The following is a 19,132-nucleotide window of genomic DNA, read 5'->3' as shown; positions in this document are numbered from 1 at the left end:
GGCCCTGCTCTGTGTGTGAAAGGGTAGAGCCATAACCTCCCCATCGGCCCTGCCCTGAGTGTGACAGTGGCGGTGCCCCTACCCCCTGATCCGCCCTGCTGTGTGTGTGACAGGGGGCGGTGCCCTAACTCCCCTATCGGCCCTACTCTGTGCGTGACAGGGGGGAGCTCCTCAACCCCCTGATGGGCCCTGCTCTGTGCATGACAGGGGGGAGCTCCCCAACCCCCTGATTGGCCCTGCTCTGTGCGTGACAGGGTACGGAGCCCCAACCCCCCTGATGGGCCCTGCTCTGTGTGTGACAGGGGGCAGTGCCCCAACCCCCTGATTGGCCCTGCTCTGTGCATCACAGGGGGTGGCCCCTCAACCTCCCCATCGACCCTGCCTTGAGTGTGATAGGGGGCGGTGCCCCAACCCCCCAATCGGCCCTACCCTGAGCGTGACTGAGGGTGGCATCGCAACCTCCCAATCCGCCCTGCTCTGTGCATGACAGGGGGCAGCGCCCCAACTCCCCAATCAGCCCTGCTCTGAGCCCGACCAGGGGCTGCACGTAGGGATTGGGCCTGCCCTCTGCCACCCGGGAGCAGGCCTAAGCCAGCAGGTCGTTATCTCCTGAGGGGTCCCAGACTGCAAGAGGGCACAGGCCGGGCTGAGGGACCCCCCTTCCCCCCCGAGTGCACAAATTTTTGTGCACCGGGCCTCTAGTATTATCATAATTTGTTATGCTGTCCCACCTCAGTTAAATAGAATATTTTTAAAACCTCCAGAGAAAATGATGGAATAAATTAATTTTAAGAAATAGCCCTAGCTGGTTTTGCTCAGTGGATAGTGTCGGCCACGGACTATAGGGTCTTGGGTTAAATTCTGGTCAAGGGCATGTACCTCGGTTGCAGGCTCGATCCCCAGCCCAGGTCAGGTGTGTGCAGGAGGTAACCAATCGATGTTTCTCTCTCACATTGATGTTTCTCTCTCTATGTCTCTCACCCTCCCTTTCACCCTCTCTAAAAATCAATGGAAAAATATTCTCAGGTGAGGATTAACCAAAGGAAAGAAGGAAGGGAGGGAGGAATATTAAAAAGAAGGAATAATTAGAGTTTCTATTTTCTTATGCCCCTCATGTAAGAGAGGGAAATTGCCTTCTACAATGTAGAGCTCTGTAGTGTAGTGGTCAAATTTATTTCATGGAAGCATTGTATTTTTCTAAGATCCTCAACTCATCACCATAATTTCTACTAGTTCTCGGTGCACAAAGATTTCTCCATGGAGCTGTCATAATATTTTTCTTCCCACTAAGAATACCAGAGTGCTTTTTCTTCCCGAGTTCTTTTTTATGTTGTATAATATGACAGGTTATTAAATCAATCTCTCTTCCTCCCTGTAAATGAAGCACAGCATCAAGCACAGTGATCGTTTGGAATGAAAGATGACAACCTAGAGACGTTTGGATTCTTTCTTCAGTTCTAATGCACACACACAACCCACGTCTCTCTCCTGCATGTTCTCGCTCTCTTGCAAACACACATACACTGTAGATGAATAAGACCATGTTAATAATTAGTTATGCTTTCATTATATTAGTATTGCATTATGTCAGTCATATTATATTAATAATTAATATACATATTAATATAATAACTTCAGAAGGAGGACAGAGTGTGATTAGAATCACTTAAGTGAGTTCAAGTTATGCCAAGCCAAGGAAACACTCCTTCTGTGACTGGGTCTGTGACTGGAACAAGAAGGGATGACAAAGGTCTGAGGAGCCTATATATTCAACTCTAAATGTTTAAGATATTTTTTTAAAGAATTGCCTCCTTTGCATCTCACAGTTTGATGGTAGGAACACATTGGTATGTTCATTCCAAATAAGCAACTGGGTAATTTTCAAAGCTTAAAAAATGTGTGTATTTTTTGACCTACTATTTCCCTTAAAAAAACAATCAGTATTCACAGAAGTATATTGATGATACCAATTAATGGCTAGCAGTTTTGAAACGCTAACTGCTAGACACTGTTGTGTGGTAAATCCTCAGAACTACCCACAAGGTAGGGGTACTTTCGTTGTCCCCACTACACAGATGAGAAAATGGAGGTAACTGACTTGTGCAAGATGTCCTAACTGGTAAATAGGGCTGGGATTCAAATATAGCCTGTGACCAGAATCACCCTGTACCAGTACACCATACTGTCTCTCACCACTAGAAGCATGTTCATTGTAGAACCATTGACACACCTGCTCTTCTCCCAGTATTACCCATTATCATTCACCCAATTGCTCAGACCTCTGGAATCGTTCTTGCCTCCTCTCTCTTTCTCATACCCTGCACCTAATCCATCAGCAAATTTTAGAGTCTACTTTTTGTAAACATCTCATTTCAAACAACTTCTCATCTCCTCCATGGTTACCATCTGATCTAAACTATTATACCTTCTCACATGAACAAATGCAGTAGCTCCTGAGTTGTCTCCAGCACCTGCTCTTATCCTTGTACACTGTCTGGCACAAGCAAACAATGTTATCTCTTAATATGCAAATTGTTTTCCTGCTCCAAGCTTTCCAATGTGCCCTCCACCCCATCACATTTGGAATAAAATGCAGGATCCCTTCTATGATCTACAAAGCCCTACATGATTTTCCCTCTAGCTGCCTCTTCAACATTTCCTCACCCCTGCCTTCTTATCCCACTGCTCTCCAGCCACTCTGCCTCCATGCTATACCTTAAATAAGCCAAGAAAATGCCTGCCATGGCCTCTGCTAGTCTTTCTGTTATCTGGATACACTGTCCATGTATCCAGATAACTAACTCCCATCCCCATTCAGGTTCCTGTGCAAATACTGCTTCCTCAGAGAAGTCTTCCCTGACTACAATTTTTAAAGTAGTCTCCCTATCATTTTCCACACCCTTCCCTGAATCATTTTCCTTCATAGCATGTACCATTACCTGACAACAGAGTAGATATTTATTGTTTATTTTCTATTCTCCCCACACTAGCACAAAAGCTTGGGCCATGTATTGTTCCCTGCTGTATTCCCAGCCCATGGAACAGTGCCTAGCATATAGTAGGAGCTCAGTAAATGTTTGCTGAGTGAATAAAAAATTGAACCATTTACATGTGTACCATTAGTGGCTGGTATGTGAATCATGGCTCAACTGTAGAATGAACTGCTCTCTTGCCAGTAAATTATAGAGGAAAATATTTATTAGGATTGATAGCTATAGTTGGGCAAATCTCAAGGTAGTAGGTCGAGAGTGTGCAAGAAAAGGATCCAGCAGCAAAGAGATGGAGTCCATTGTGTTTGGACTTCTGTGGCGCCACAGCCATAGGAGCACTGGTGTCTAAGAAGGGGGCAGGACTTGCCATAATGGGTTCCAGCAGCAGAGGGCATGTGCTGTAAAAGGATCCGAAATCGGAAGTCCTATGATTTTAGAGAGTAGGTTCCATTCATTCTGACTATTTGATCTTAGAAATAGCATGACATCTTGAATTTGTTTTCTCATCTGTGAGCGGGCAATACAAACAACAGTACTGACTTCAGTAGGCTGTTGCAAGGAATCAATGGAAAAATTGTAGGAGGGCTTTGCAGACACTAGTTGCTCATTTCTTCTTCCTCTTTCCCTCCTCCCCCTTTTCCTTCTCTTTCTTCTTCTTCTGTTCCTTTGGTGTATCTAGTGGTGTTAGCATATATGTGTATTATTCTTAAGGCTGGTGTTTAAAACCAGACTAGAAACTTCAACTTATATTTTCTTCCTTTTGCACTTCTTCAGGCTATGTGTTTCCTAAGTGTATCATTCAGAGTAGAGTAGAAAGACTCACCTTTTATAAGTTCAATATTGGCATCTTTCAAGCTTCTAAGACAACACCCTAAATGGGAATTGGGATTACAAATATTCCTTCGTTCCTCCTAGCCACACCCTTTAAGGTAACCATAGGAGCATGTGATAATAAGATGAGACTCCTTAGTTAACTCACGTCGCCAGATATAGAGGCAAACACTGGACACCTTCCTGTTCAGAGGCGGGGGCTGTGTCCTTGCCCTGAGACTGCTGTGCATTGAAGGCCACATGCAGATGCTCCCAATGAAGTCCTAGCCTGACATGAGAGTGAAGAGACCTTCAGATGATTTGAAACCCCAGCCTCAGATCATCGCTAGTCTTCCTGTCTTCCCAGCTGAGGCCTCAGACATTGTGGACCAGGGAAGAGCCATCCCCTCTGTGCCCCGTCTGAGGTTCCAATGCACACAATTCATGAGTTTAATAAGATGGCTATTCTAAGCTGTTCAATTTGGGGATAATTGTTATGCAACTGCAGTAACTGGAACAAGCTGAATGTAGGAAATGGGAGTAGCCTTAAATAGGTGACCCCACCAAATCCCAGGTTCTCAGAAGTTGTTTTAAAAAGACTAGAATTCGCCCTAGCTAGTTTGGCTCAGAGGATAGAGCATCAGCCTGCAGACCGAAGGGTCCCTGGTTCGATTCTGGTCAGGGCACATGCCTGGGTTGCCGGATCTCCAGTAGGGGGCGTGCAGGAGGCAACAGAACAATGATTCGCATCATTGATGTTTCTATCTCTCTCTCTCTCCCTCTCCCTTCCTCTCTGAAATATTAAAAAAAAAAAAAAGACTAGAATTCAAGGGGGAAAGGGTTAAAAAGGTCTCAAACTTTCTTGCTTTGATACACAGTTTCAAAACTGTAATGTTTCAACCAAAACTAGTCTTCACACTCAAGAAAAAAATATCTAAGACTAAATTCTCAGATGAGAGGAAGCTCTTAAACTATCAAGGCATTTGAAAACAGACTTGCCAAGATAGGGAGTTGAACATTTCTGGGCTTGAATCAAGATAAAATATTTAATTAGCCTATGAACTGACCCCCGAGAACATCTGGAGTTTCCAGGAGGGAAGAATTTTCTTGTCTCTTCTAAGACCGCCAAACAGTGGGGGCTGATGTTGGCACAGAAGCAAAGATGGGAAAGCTCAGGTTATCAGCACGGCCTCTCTGATTCCCGTCCACAGATTAGAGAACAGGGACAAGTGGAACGGAGTCGCTCCCAGTCTATTCATCATCTTCAAAACACAGAGAGTGCAGGGATAAGGAGGCTTAGATAATTCCCTACCAGGGGAGCCCAGACACATCAAAGTGGTAGCCAGCAACTTGGCAGAAACTTAGAAACCTGTTAAATTTTCTAATTGAAACTTCTCTTATTTTACACAGAAGAATGGGACCAAGAATACCTGGGTTGGGCAACGGTCCAAACACTTGCCTCTGGCATTAAACACACCTCGATGCAGGTATCACCTGATATCATCGTCTATTCACTGCGTCCTAGGTGATGTGCCAACCACATTGGCTTGGCGCACATTCTCTCCTTTAAACATAATGCCCTGTAATATTTATTAAGCACTCACCATGCCCTGGGTACTATGTTAATCAACTCTTAAGCAGCATCTCGTTTCATCCTTATAATAAACCCATGAATAAGTTTTCTTGTTGCCTCCATTTGAGGACAGATGTTGAAAATGCAGGCCCAGGGAAGCTGAGGTATTTCCATATGATAAGATCACAGAGATAACTCAAGAGATAACTCTTCCTCATCCTGCTAGCCAATCATTAATCCTGACAACAGCCATTTAGACGTGAGGTAGTAGGAGAGGCTCAGAGGTGGTAGGTGGCTTTCCAAGGTCACACAGTTAATGTGTGGAGGACCTAGGCTTTGCTTCCAAATGCACCTCAGCTCCCGCCTACTATGACAGCTTCCTAAGCTGTCCCACAGTTAATGTGTGGAGGACCTAGGCTTTGCTTCCAAACGCACCTCAGCTCCCGCCTGCCTGCTATGACAGCTTCCTAAGCTGTCCGGCAGCTGTTGGGCGGTGATCTCAGGTTGAACTGAAGCTTGGTGAGTCAGGGCATAAATACTAGTAGTTTAGTTTCATTCTGAGCTAAACTGGCTCTCGGTTAATTTTTCACTCTCTCTCTCTCTCTCTCTCTCTTGAGTTTTCACATTTTTTAGCAATGGAACCATATTTTTCCATTTTCAGCCAAAATCTAATAGAGGACCCCCAATATACGTAATAGATAAAACATTTTCTTAGCATGAATGTATTTTAGAGTTGGCATTTCTGTCACTTACTAGAATGTCAATCAATAGGAACACAGTCTGAGAGTTCGTGGTTGGAAGTATGCGTTGTTTTCCGTTACAGATTTTAAATAGTAAAATATATTTTAGGAAATGTTCCATACTTTGATTGTTTCGTTTTGCTTCCTTCAGTGCTTAGGGTAAGATTTCTAATATTAACAAAATCAACTTTAAAAATTTTTTATTCGTATTAAGAATGTGTGACGGGGGAGGTAGAAAGCAACATCAAAGTTTCCTCAAATGGGAGTCTGATGTCAAACCACAGTGGAAACTTTGTGAACAAGTGCAGAAAACTGTTGTTTTTTATCATCTGCCAAGCCTAGGTGTTAGCCACCAAAACACTGCAAGTCAGTAAAGTGTGAACATGACATCTTTCCAGAAAGGAGCTTGTTTGTGGCATTCAGAGGGAAGGCTTTAATTGACATAATCCTCATTTTTTAGCGCCTGTCTGTGTCCACAATGGAGAGGTTAATCACGTTTCAGAGACACGGCCCAGGCGGGTACAGGACTGTAGTCCCCATCAGACCCCTCCAGGGGCCAGTCTTGTAGGGATAATGAGTGAAGAGGATCACTAGTGGGAAGCACGGGGACAGACTCACACTCTGGATATGAGTAGCTGCTGACTATCCCCAGCTCATCATTGCCCAAAAGTGAAAGGCTTCGTGTTATCAGTTTTCTGGTAACTCAGAAGTTAAACCAGAAACCTGGGGTTTTATGAGACATTGCCTGCTTGGACACCGTGAAAGCCAATCAAAATAATCTGGAGACTAGACAAAGGCCTCCAGCTTCAAGTTCGCAATCTCTGCGAAAGCGAAGAGAGCATAGGTTTTGGAATCAACCAGATTTCAGCCTTTCTATTTATTAGCTATGTGACCTTGGGTGATTTATTAATTCGACCCAGCCTCAGGTCCCTTACCTGGTTAGTAAAGTTGACACAGTAGCGTAGTTATGAGGATTAGGAACTATACATGAAAAATGGCTACTATATACATAGCTGGTATCTGCATATATATTTTGCTACTTTATTTTATCATCACCTAACTGTTCATATTGCCTGACCCATTTGCATAACATTATAGCACTTTGGAGCAACCGAAAATTGAGTATCTCAGGTACAGTTGAAAATATACTACCCTGGGCCTCATCCTCCAAGCTTGATACACGAATGGTGATGGCTCACTACTCTCCCAAGCATGAAAGAGACTGTTCCATGGAACTCTTCCCTGAGCCCTCTAGCTGAGAAGGAATTGCTGAAAAAGTTCACAGCCCACTTCTTTGGGAGTGAGCAAGCCTACCACCACAGACCCATATTTCCCCTTCTGTTCTGCTAGCAAGGATGCTCGGTCATATACAACCAAACCCTACAGACACCTGGGTAGGAGGAGTGTGTGGAGGAAAGTTGAAAACGAATGGAGGAATGAAAGAGTGATTTTTAGCTCCTCTCCATATAAAGGTAGCCTAGGCACCCTTGACATGGTGTACCCACTGCACATTTAAGGAAAGGAAGAGATTTAAGTCGGGGCCTGTTTTGAGCCCTGGCTCTCAAGATCACATGATCATCTGAGCTTCCAGCCTCTGACTCTAAAATAGGGCAAGTTCTTCTCCTGGACTCTGAAGTCATTGAGGATACAACCCATGTCTTTTTCATGGAACTCAACACATGCTGGGTCTAATTTCAATGTCTGTGCCTCCTTTTCATGGGGCTGTTATGAGAAATAAAGGAAATAATGTAAGTAGATGGGCTTTGTAAATATAAATTATTTTAATATATTATTATTATAAACAATAGTCTTGCATTAGAATCCACTGATATTTGATATGTTAGATATAACCACACTAATTATCACCAATAATTATTGTTATCACCAAGAATCTACCAAAGCACCAGGTTCATCATAACATGTTTTCACACGGAATTGACCCAAGGGTAATTAGTTCTCAGAATTACTTACAGCTTCCCATGGAGGAGCTTAATAACTGTACTAAAATTAAATGGAAAAACTGGAATTAAGGTATTTGGAGCAACATTCTAGTACTGTGGGAAATAATTTGGCTCTTTTCAATGAGGACAAGGGCTCTGCCACTTATAGGATCTCCGTCAAGGGCCAGGGCACCCTGAGCTTAGCTCTGCTTCGTGGAGAACATCGTGCATGCCCAGGAAATAGAGCATATGCTTCAGGAAACTGAATCAAAGTCTTTGGTTCACAATGACCCTTGCCTTTGATCCCTGGGAAGTCAGTGTTCATTTATTCCACTTGGACACGATGTTCACTTCCAGGAGTCAGGGGACCTATGAAATATGTTCTAAATTATCATTACACTGAACTGTACCATAAACTGCTGCCATGATATGGCCAGGAGTAGGTGCAGCAGGAATTTTAAAAAATAGGTATGATTCTAAATTAGGGAAATTAAATGGTAGGTCTGAACATCTCAATTTGGAATATTTTTTCTAAGCTCCAAGTTTTCTCTTTCCATCTTTCTGACAGTTACATTCACGGCCATTAACAAAGTTACACCCAATAAAAGTACCACCCTATCACCATGTTCTCGATAAAACCCAAACCATCCTCTCTGGCTTCTCAGTCCTCAGGCATATAAAGAGCAACAAGCCATTGTGCATTTCAGATCAGATGATTGCCAATATTTCAAAGACAAATAGATGTATCTTCATTGACTCTTAATACTATTAGCAGCATAGAAGGTCAGATTATAGATCTTCTTCAATATAAAAAGCAGGCTTACATTTTTATGAAACATCTTAGAGGTCAAATGTTCTCTTCCATTGCTAACAAGTTACAGCCAATTAAGAGAGCAAACAGTCCTCCCCCGCCATCCGCCAAAGGCAACCCCTTGGGAAGCACCTTAGTAACCTGAGCTGTAAAGCAGGGCATAACGGGCCCTTCCCCTGCTGGAATTCCATTACAGAAAGCACCGGCCAGCAATCACACGTAATAAAAAGGAAATGTCAATCTTTACGTACAGCTCCCCAGAAAAACGGACGCTGTAATATTAACAGCCCACGGCTACATTTTTATAAACCCCCCTTTCCTCTTCTCCCCAGCCCAGCTGAATTCTCTAGCACACCAAACATACTCTGGAACTGTGTCAGCTATTTCCACTTACTCTTACGTTAATTAAAACAAAATAACTAAGAATGTCAGTGTTTCAGTCACACAGTCCTGAAGTGCTCACGTGTGGCCAGTGACTCCCTGAGCGGACCCCGCAGATAGAGGCATTGCCATCATTGCAGCAACAGTGCTCGTCTAGATAGAGCCTCTTTTTCCAAACTTTAAAATTCCCTATAAAAGATAAGCTCACCCTGTTTTTCCCTCTTCAGCCTGACACCCCCCACCCCCAGCAACCTCTTCATTATGCAAGTCAGTTTGGCCTCTATTTTTTCTCCACTTGGTCAGTTCCCAGATTCCCCATCATTAAGACCCCCAAGGAAGTGACAGCCAGCTTGCATTCTCTTCTGCAGGGCTTTCCCTCAACTCTGTAACCCTGTACATAGAAATCGCTCTGTAAATCCAGGCATGTTCTAGGGGCAAAATACAGGAAAACTCACTTATCAATAAATCTTGTCCCAGAGCATTGCCCACATTTGCTAGCCTTCATTAAACAGAGATAGTGCCCTAACCGGTTTGGCTCAGTGGATAGAGCGTCGGCCTGCAGACTCAAGGGTCCCAGGTTTGATTCCGATCAAGGGCATGTACCTTGGTTGCGGGCACATCCCCAGTAGGGGGTGTGCAGGAGGCAGCTGATTGATGTTTCTCTCTCATTGATGTTTCTAACTCTCTATCCCTCTCCCTTCCTCTCTGTAAAAAATCAATAAAATTATTTAAAAAAAAAAACAGAGATAGTGTAGCCTCGTGGTTTAAATAGACTGCCGGGTGTTTCTAACTCCTGGCATACGTGTGCTTCTAATCTCCTCTGGATCGTTCCAATTTTAGTACATGTGCTGTCGAAGTGAGCAAAGGTGTGCTTCTAATGTGTCGCCTAGGACCACTGGCTGAATTTGTACCAAAAGGTAGGTGCTAGCACTAATGACCAGAGAGGGTGAATGATTCTCCAAGTTACTGTGAGTTGCCAGGAGGTTTGTGCACTAGTCGTTCACCTCTTTGCTCTCAGACACATTCTCTGTCTGCACGCCTTGCCGCTGGCTTCCATCAAGGTTTGGTCAATGGAAGACGCTGAGGGGAGATGAGAGAGCAACAGAGGGAGTCCAGGGTAGCCCCGTCTCCCTTTCAGGCAGCACTCCCAGCGCTATCTGCATCTCCTCTGTCTTTCTGGTTCCCACCGGGGAGGCCCTCCTTCCATGCATCCAGCTTCTGCTGGGTGGTCCCGCTGTTTGGTTCCTCCTTCATCCCTCTCACCCAGTGGTATGCTGGGAAATGTTTAACAACTGGCTCTGGAACGGGGAGGAGGGGAGGGGGAAAAGAAGCTCTGATTTGACATGTTTGCCATTGTCTGTGGTGTAGTTGAGACTCACACTCACTCAGGCTTTCAAAATTCCTGGGTATTTAATAGCTGGACACTCACAAGCCCATACAAGCTGGTTTTAGCACACCCCCTGAGCAAAGTAGCAGGTGCCTATGGTTAGTCTCTGGGTTCCCTCACAGTCCCTCTTAGCTTCTCTGCATTTCCAACTTCTTTGGTACTAGTTAGTGACCTGGGTTAAATCCTATTAGTTACCTGGCACAGGCTCAGTTATTCAGACTGAATCCTGAATGTGTGTTGTTAAGGGTGTAAAACTGATCAGAGAAGAGCTTCTCAAAGTGCCGGAGTAACAATCAGCCACATCACTAAGCATGCTGGAGGTTCAGCCGACATCACTGTTTTTAAAGAGTTAAGACTTTCTAGGGGAGGGAAGCAGTGAATCAATACACATTGTGGCACAAGTCTCTTATCTCATTGCGCATGAGTGACAAAAGGTCTGTGGACGGGAGCAGGAGCGGTGTGTGGGCCACACTGTAATAGAGCACTTTGGAAAAGCAATTTGGCAGCACGTATCAAAGGGCCCACAATGGTCCTGTCCTTGTCCCGGAGGTCCACTCTGACAGAATCTCTCCGAGGGACTCATCCCAAAAGGAGGGCAAATCCAAATGTGCAAGGATATCCATTGCAGCATCATTGAAAATAGGGTATTTTTGTGAAGCAACTTCAAAGTGAAAAAATAGAAAAATAATTCTTTAAACGCATTTGATGGCATTTCATACAGCCTTGAAAATTATGAGTATTATAGCACTGTGGGGAAACACATATGCTACTGGGTAATAAAAAAAATCAGGAAAGAAAACTACATGCATGATAACACTGAAAATAAGTATGTACAAACAATTACTGAATTATGTAAAGAGGGTATTAAGAGATGAACTTTTTTTCTCTGATTTTCAAAGAGTGACCTTTTTCTGATGTAGAAATTCCACTTAGTTTTGTCCATGAAAAACAATGAAACCCACTAACGAAGTTAATGAGGATATTTAGAAGGGAAAAACATATCTATTACACATTAAGGTGACCTGTGAATGCGGTTTTAGTTTACAGCATAAGACCTGGATACGCCTGAAGTTAAAGTAAGATCCCCAACTTGCCCATCTGGCATCCCCCCATGCACGAGCCTACTCACCTCAATACATCTGCTCACCAACCTGCGTCTCACCTCCCTTTCCCTCCCTTTCGGAGGACTGGCTCTTATCACTTAGGTACTAATAAGCCAATGTGCTACTTCTAGGACCTCTGGAGCCTTCGTTCTACTGTCAAGTGGAAGACTTTGCCCCCGCCCCCCAGAGGAGCACCTGATTTGCAAACAGGTGGGAGAAGTATTGAAGCCTTAAAAGAGTTTGTCCTGGAGGATCCCAAGCAGGTAACAGTCTCCTCTTTCTTGACTCAGCATGGCTTCAAACCTGTATCCACACTTCACCAACTCTCTGGTTCCCTTAGAGAGGCTAACAGCTGCTGACTCTGCTGCACCCCTGCCCCTCCCCATCCCCCATTCTCTTCAGACCTGATCTCTTAAAGCACAGCTTATTTAGGTACCTAGAAGCGAAAAAAAAAAAAAAACCATGAAAAACCTAAAAGCCAGTCCTCATCCAATTTGTCTCAAGGTCTAGATCAGTGGTTCTCAACCTTCCTAATGCCTCGACCCTTTAATACAGTTCCTCATGTTGTGGTGACCCCCAACCATAAAATTATTTTCGTTGCTACCTCATAACTGTAATTTTGCTACTGTTATGAATCATAATGTAAATATCTGATATGCAGGATGTATTTTCATTGTTACAAGTTGAACATCATTAAAGCATAGTGATTCATCACAAAAACAATATGTAATTATATATGTGTTTTCCGATGGTCTTAGGCAACCCCTGGGAAAGGGTCGTTCGACCCCCAAAGGGGTCGCGAACCACAGGTTGAGAACCGCTGTTCTAGATAAACAAAACCACACTGCAGAATTCAACCTGCAATACTGCCACGCAAGCCACCGAAGACTACACAGGTGCCCACCATTATGACAAAATAGCCATGAAGAGCGTGGGGACACTGGAGCTCAGGTTTCTGGGTGCAAATATGAGGTTTTCCACTTCCAAGCTGAATGATCCTGGACAAAGCCTTAACCAGTCTGTCTCTGCTTCCTCCGAGGATTGTCGCGAGGACTAAGTTAGTTATTTCTACGTAAAGCTCTTGGAACAGTGCCTGACACTTGATAAGTACCCATTCCAGTTTAGCTAATATTAAGTTCTCCCTCAAGAAATAAAAAATAAATGTTGTGTGATGTGGTCCCTGTGAGGCAGTCCTCCCTGCCCTTCCTCAGGGGCCACTATGTCCACCAGGAGCACACAAACAAAGGGCAAGTGTCAAAATACCCACAGCTCAGAAACAGCCACATCCAAACCTCACGATTCAAGCAGAATCACCATCGTCTTCATTTCCAGAATTTTTCATCTCATCAAAATAAACCACCGGAGGACGGGAAGGCTTGGACATGCCTACCTCGAACCACTGCCCGTGCGACTGCATCTTGAGGATGACGCAGGGGTCTGGTTTGGAGAGGGCGTCTCTGTCGGAAATGCCTTTGCAGGCCACACGCAGCTCCACTTTGGTCAGGCAGGGGCTGTTAAAGATCCCCAGCGTGTTGGCCGCCGACTCGTAAATGTTGCTCATCTTCTTCATTCTGTTTTGGGCAAGAAAGAGAGGAAAAGAGACATGCCGATCAGCGCAATATTTGTCAAAGGATAACACCTCTCAATCACCACTTAGGAAATTTGTTCAAACACTGACTATATTTACTATCTCATGCCCCACCCCAGTGGCATAGTGCCAGTGAAGTAAACAAACAAAACAAACAGAAAGCAGAAAAAAAAACCTCAACAGGTGTTGGTGTACTTGGCTAAGAACACTATTTTCCTATACGATTTGCATACCTTTGCATAGTAAAAAATTTTAGCCTGTGAAATAACATGAATGAATCAGTGCAATAGACTGCAATCTGTAATCTGATTCTATATTAAGGGCATCAATTGTGTGAAATTTTACAGGTTTGTTGGTTAATCAATTTAATCACTTTCCAAGTTTGACCTTCTGTATGATGGCACAGAGATGTAGGTTGCCCCGCCTGAAGAAACTTCCCAATGTCCCTTCCCTAAGCCCTGGTCCACCTTCTCAAGATGCCTTTTCAGCAAACCAGCTCCAAGAGAGAGGCCCTGAATCTGATTTCCTGCCCCAAGTGCCCAAGTCCATGCTCCCCTTTCCCTTCCAGCTCCTACCTGCAACATTAAGATTCAGAATCAAAGAGGGGGGGGGGCGGGGGCGCGGGCGTGGAGTAAGAGGATGAATATGTGAGAGAAAAAGCTCAGAGCCTCCGGTTCTGGACTCATGGGAACAACAGCCACAAATAAGCTCTGCAGGGCCCCCTCCCCATCTCCATGTGATCACCTTTCAACAGCACTTTGTACCAGGAGGGCCAGGGCTACAGGGGCCCCCAGAGGCCACCAACATGGCCCTCCCTCTGAGGAGGACTGACCTGTAAGGACATTGAAAGAGTCTTTCAGAAGCAAAATTCAATATCTTTCTTATGGAATTCTGTTTCCTTATAGATTCGCTGGAAAACCTGCAATGGCTTCTCCAAGCTCATAAGGCATTCGTCCCCTACAGTGGAATCTCGTCATCTATAAAATGACGATAATCCCTCTATTGACTGCCAGCTCATTGTTGGCTAGTTTCTTGTTGCTATGGCCTGAATATTTGTGACCCCTCAAGATTCAAATGTTGAAATCCTAACCCTTGAAGGTGGTGGTATTAGAAGGAAGAGCCTTTGGGGGGTGATTGGGTCATAAGGGTAGAACCCTCATGAATGGGCTTAGAGCTCTTATAAAGGAGACCCACAGAGCTCCCCGGGCCCTTCAACCATGTGAGGATACAGTGAGAAGTCTGTGTCCCAGAAGAGGACCTTGATCTTGAACTTCCAGCCTCCAGAACTGTAGCAACAAAATTCTATTGTTTATAAAGCTACTCAGTCTGTGGTATTTTGTTATAGCTACTTAGATGGACTAAGACACCTGTCAGTTTTGCCTAAAGGGGTGCATAACCAGAGAAAGGAGGAGAGAGAGAACTGTTTAGAACTCTGTAACAGCAGCCTCATCAATTCGAGGGGTCTTGGAACCCAGTGTGCCTACTCTGATGATTTCAAACACTGAGCACTTGATGAGTTAAGGATGGTGGGCCTACAGCACCCATATTTTTCCCCCCAATTCCTACCCTGACCATTAGCAGTGGCCAAGTCCCTCCATGACCCAGGTCCTGTCAGGCAACCCTATCTCCCAGGGTCCAGCTCTCACGGCACTTTGGGATGTTTCCTCCTTTGCTCTTCCAGGCTTAGGACCATGATAGCTTCTGCAAGGTTTAAGCTGAGCATTCTAGAGAAGATTCGGATACACTCGATCAATTGAACAGGGGACAGAAAGGAAGCGAAGGGAGTAAGGAGGTGGTCTCAGCAGGAGTCCAGCTTCAGTGTGGTTCCAAGGGAAGCTCTGGAGCATGAATTGTGCCATGGGTCGGTCCCACCTTAAGGAAAGGGTCCAGTCTCTCGTAGCCCATGTCAATCAATCATGCTAGGGAGGCAGAACCTCTTAGGTCTCCCCACCTCCATTGGCTGAGAGCAATCAGTCAATTCTCCAGAAAGGGGCAGCTGTGAGCCATTAACAGCTAACATTACAGCCATGAGGGGTGAGTGCACTAACTTGATAAAGAGGATCTGGGCAGAGTATCAACATGGTCTATTTTACCACAGTGGTTAGTCTCTGAATATATATATATATATGGAACTCCTTTAGGTCAGGGACTTCTCATACTTTACTGCATCCCCAATAGTGTTCAACTTGAATACAGTAGACTGATGATGAAACAACATAACCCTCAATTCTGGGGGAATATGGTACAGGAGAGAAATGTGGCGATACTGAACATAAAGCTCCCAACATTTTACAGTTACTCCTGGCTGATCTCCCCGTCCATGCACAAATCAAAGCCCTGACCAGATACATTGGCGTTCATGAGTTCCTCTGGCTGCTGAGAGGTAACGGCAGTCCTGACCTTGACTTTGGAGGTAGTACATAGGCCAGCGAAGTCAAATTGTTTGGCCTTGGCCCGGCAGAAGCTCACTGCTGAAAAGGTGGTCACAAAATACGGCTCTGTCAACGAGTGATGAGCTACCTCCAGCCCCAGATAAGTGAAGTAAACAAGTAATTTCACACTCTGTTAGAGAACAGGATTAAAATATGGCCAGATTATCAATACATTCTCCATGGCCTATTTAAAATCCTCTTTGTGGCCTTTCATAAAATGTCCTGGTTTTACAGAGACTAATGTCTGTTGAGAATTATTTTTCATGGAATCTGACTTTTGGCCAATATTAGAATCAAATTATAATTGTCCTTTCACTCAGATAATTTAAGTTATAATAAAGCCACTACTTCAGCATATCCACACTCTCTTAACAGGACAAACTGATCCTGAAACTTAATTAAGTTTCAGAATGAGTTGCAAACACAGCCAAGACAATAGAGAGCTCAAGAGGGAAGAGAATCAGTGGGAGTTCACAGGGGAACCAATTGAGCAGAGCTTGTCTAAGAACTGTGTTAAGAATAAGTGCATAATCACTGTTCTGCTTGCTTTGGCATTATTTGGCCTTTTTAAATGTCGGGGAAGTATGCTAGATGTCTCTATCACACAACATTTCCATCCCTATTCAAGAAATATGCACGGGGCACCTGGTACGTGCCTGGTGCTGTGCTGGAGGCTGGAGGCCCTGGGCAAACCATTCAGTCAGCTGAAGATGGACCAGTTGCTATTCATCCAGGACTTGTTGGTTTATTTCATATTCAACATTCCCTGATCTACTGTTGGATCAAGAGTCAATCTCTTCGGTGGCAACGGCTGAGCTAGACACTGTAAAGGATGGAGACATGACTAGAAAGTCCATCTGCCTGCCTACAGGTCCACATTAGGGGCACTGCTGCTCGGACTGTAACATGATCACTTGGAGAGCTTGTTAAAATGCAGTCCGTGTTTCCTAGGATACAGAGTCTGGTGTGGGCCTGAGATTCCGCTCCTGGGTAGCCTGTGGACCACATTTTGAATAGCCAGGTGGTTGAGTACAAACCAAGCTCCTAGAAAATAAGGCAAACAGCCCCAAAATTTACTTTAAGGCAGTGGTTCTCAACCTTCCTAATGCCGCGACCCTTTAATACAGTTCCTCAAGTTGTGGTGACCCCCAATTTCATTGTTACAAATTGAACATAATTAAAGCATAGTGATTAATCACAAAAACAATATGTAATTATATATGTGTTTTCCGATGGTCTTAGGCGACCCCTGTGAGAGGGTCATTCAACCCCCAAAGGGGTCGCGATCCACAGGTTGAGAAGCACTGAAAGGTCAGCCACTCATATATGAGATGCAGAATGACACACACAGGATAAGAGTACAGATCTAGCATCACAGTAGTTGAGGCTACCCCAAGCTCTACTACTCATTTGTGTGACTTCCGTCAAGTTACTTGAATCATCTGTGACTCCGTTTTAGCATGTGCGCAATGGGGAGAATAAGAGCTTCTACCTTGTAGAATTGTCTTGAGAATTAGAAGAATTAATCCTGATAAAGTCCACAGAAAGTGCCTGGTCCGTAGTGAACATTCAGTAAATGGAAACTATGATAGTACTTTTTAAAAACTACACCTCCAGGTCCACCATCTAAGCCTTAACCCTTCTGCTATTCTTGCCTCCCTATGGGATAGCTACTTAAGAAGACTTACAAAAAACTGGCAACTGGAGGCTTTCACCACAGAACAGGTCCCCAAATTTTCTTGACTTACCTGGTTCCCCTGAATGTCACACTGCATCTACCCCTCCTTCCCTCTTTCTGTCTACCCCCCAAAACATCCAGCACTCCTCTCTCTCTCAATCCTCTACTTTCACATTCTTAAGTCTTTTCTTTTCTTTCATAGAGTCCATTGTTTTATAAATTAACCTGCCCACTAGATTTCATCTCACAACTTTAATCATTGCTTACCCTGCTCAGCACCCACCCCCACCTCCCAGTTTAGCAGTACTAACACCTTTTCTTTCCAAGAGAGTGGGAAAGGAAGACAAGCTATGAATGTTTATTCTTTTTGTCCTCATTAAGCATATAATGCTCTATAGATTTCTTTTAAAAATAGCTTGCTTTGTTAGCCACTAATACATACTACACTAATAACACACCTAGAGACAATCTCTTGAGATAGGAATTGTCAGCTCCGTTTCACAGACATAAAAAATGAGCCCCATGGTGGTTAGTGACTTGCCCCAAAGTCATAGCTGGTTAAGTAAGAGGACCAGGATTTAAGCCTGGATCTAATGAACTCCAAAACACGTGTTTGTTTTTTTTTTACCATTCCTTACAACATGATTCACATTTATTTGCTTAACAATTATTTTCTTTCTGGATCATGCAAAGGCAAACTTCGGCCCCGATCCAATCTTAATACGCCACAAAGACATAGTTATGTGCATTGTTGATTAAGTATGAGGTTGTGCTCTGGCTCTAAAAATTCATTCCCCACCCCCTTGACTCCAGAGGCAGGTCAAGTCACTTCTAGAACTCTGTTTGTAACGTAGCCTCATCAATTTGAGGGGTCTGGGAACCCAGTGTGCCTATTCTGATGATTTCAAGCACTGAGCACTTGATGAGGTAAGGATGGTGGGCATGCCCGACCAGCATGGCTCGGTGATTGATTGTTTATCTATGAACCAGGAGGTCACGGTTCGATTCCTGGTTAGGACATAAGCCCAGGTTGCAGGCTCGACCCCTGGGGGGCATGCAGGTTCTCTCTCATCATTGATGTTTCTATCTCTCTCTCCCTCTCCCTTCCTCTCTCAAATCAATAAAAATAAAGATAAAAAAGCATGGTGGGCCTACAATACCAGAAACCTAGAGATAAACCATGTGGATGACAAAAATCCATGGTTCTAATGAATACGAGTCAAAATTGACAATCTGTGTATGTGAATGTTTTTCTGAAATGCACTACGCCAAATCACTCAAGTGCAGTAAATTATAATTTCTGCCATTTCCTGACCTTTCTAATTTGCGACAACAAAGAGACCAAAAAGAAGAATCCAGCAGAGATCCTATTTCCTGGAAAAATCAGCTTTCTTGGGAAAATGTGCATAAGGAATCAGATATATCAATGTTCTAGGAACTTCCAGGCTCACATTTTTTCTCTCTAACAGTGAATCATGAAGATGAGATTTTTCTAGAAAGCAATTATGTCCACTGCATCTCATTCATATTAATTTTATAACACTCAAATGTCACCCATTTTTAGGAGAACTGTATTATAAATTTAACTGGATAATTATAAAGGGTGATAGAAAGTGTTAAAAGGAATACTTGAATAAAATATCAAAAGAAATCATACGAATGAACGTCTCCTCCTGTCACAGCCCCTCCCTTTCCTACC

The sequence above is a fragment of the Myotis brandtii genome, unplaced genomic scaffold, assembly GCF_000412655.1.
Source record: "Myotis brandtii unplaced genomic scaffold, ASM41265v1 scaffold18, whole genome shotgun sequence".
Taxonomy (NCBI): Eukaryota; Metazoa; Chordata; class Mammalia; order Chiroptera; family Vespertilionidae; genus Myotis; species Myotis brandtii.
Note: the sequence above shows the minus strand (reverse complement) of the source record.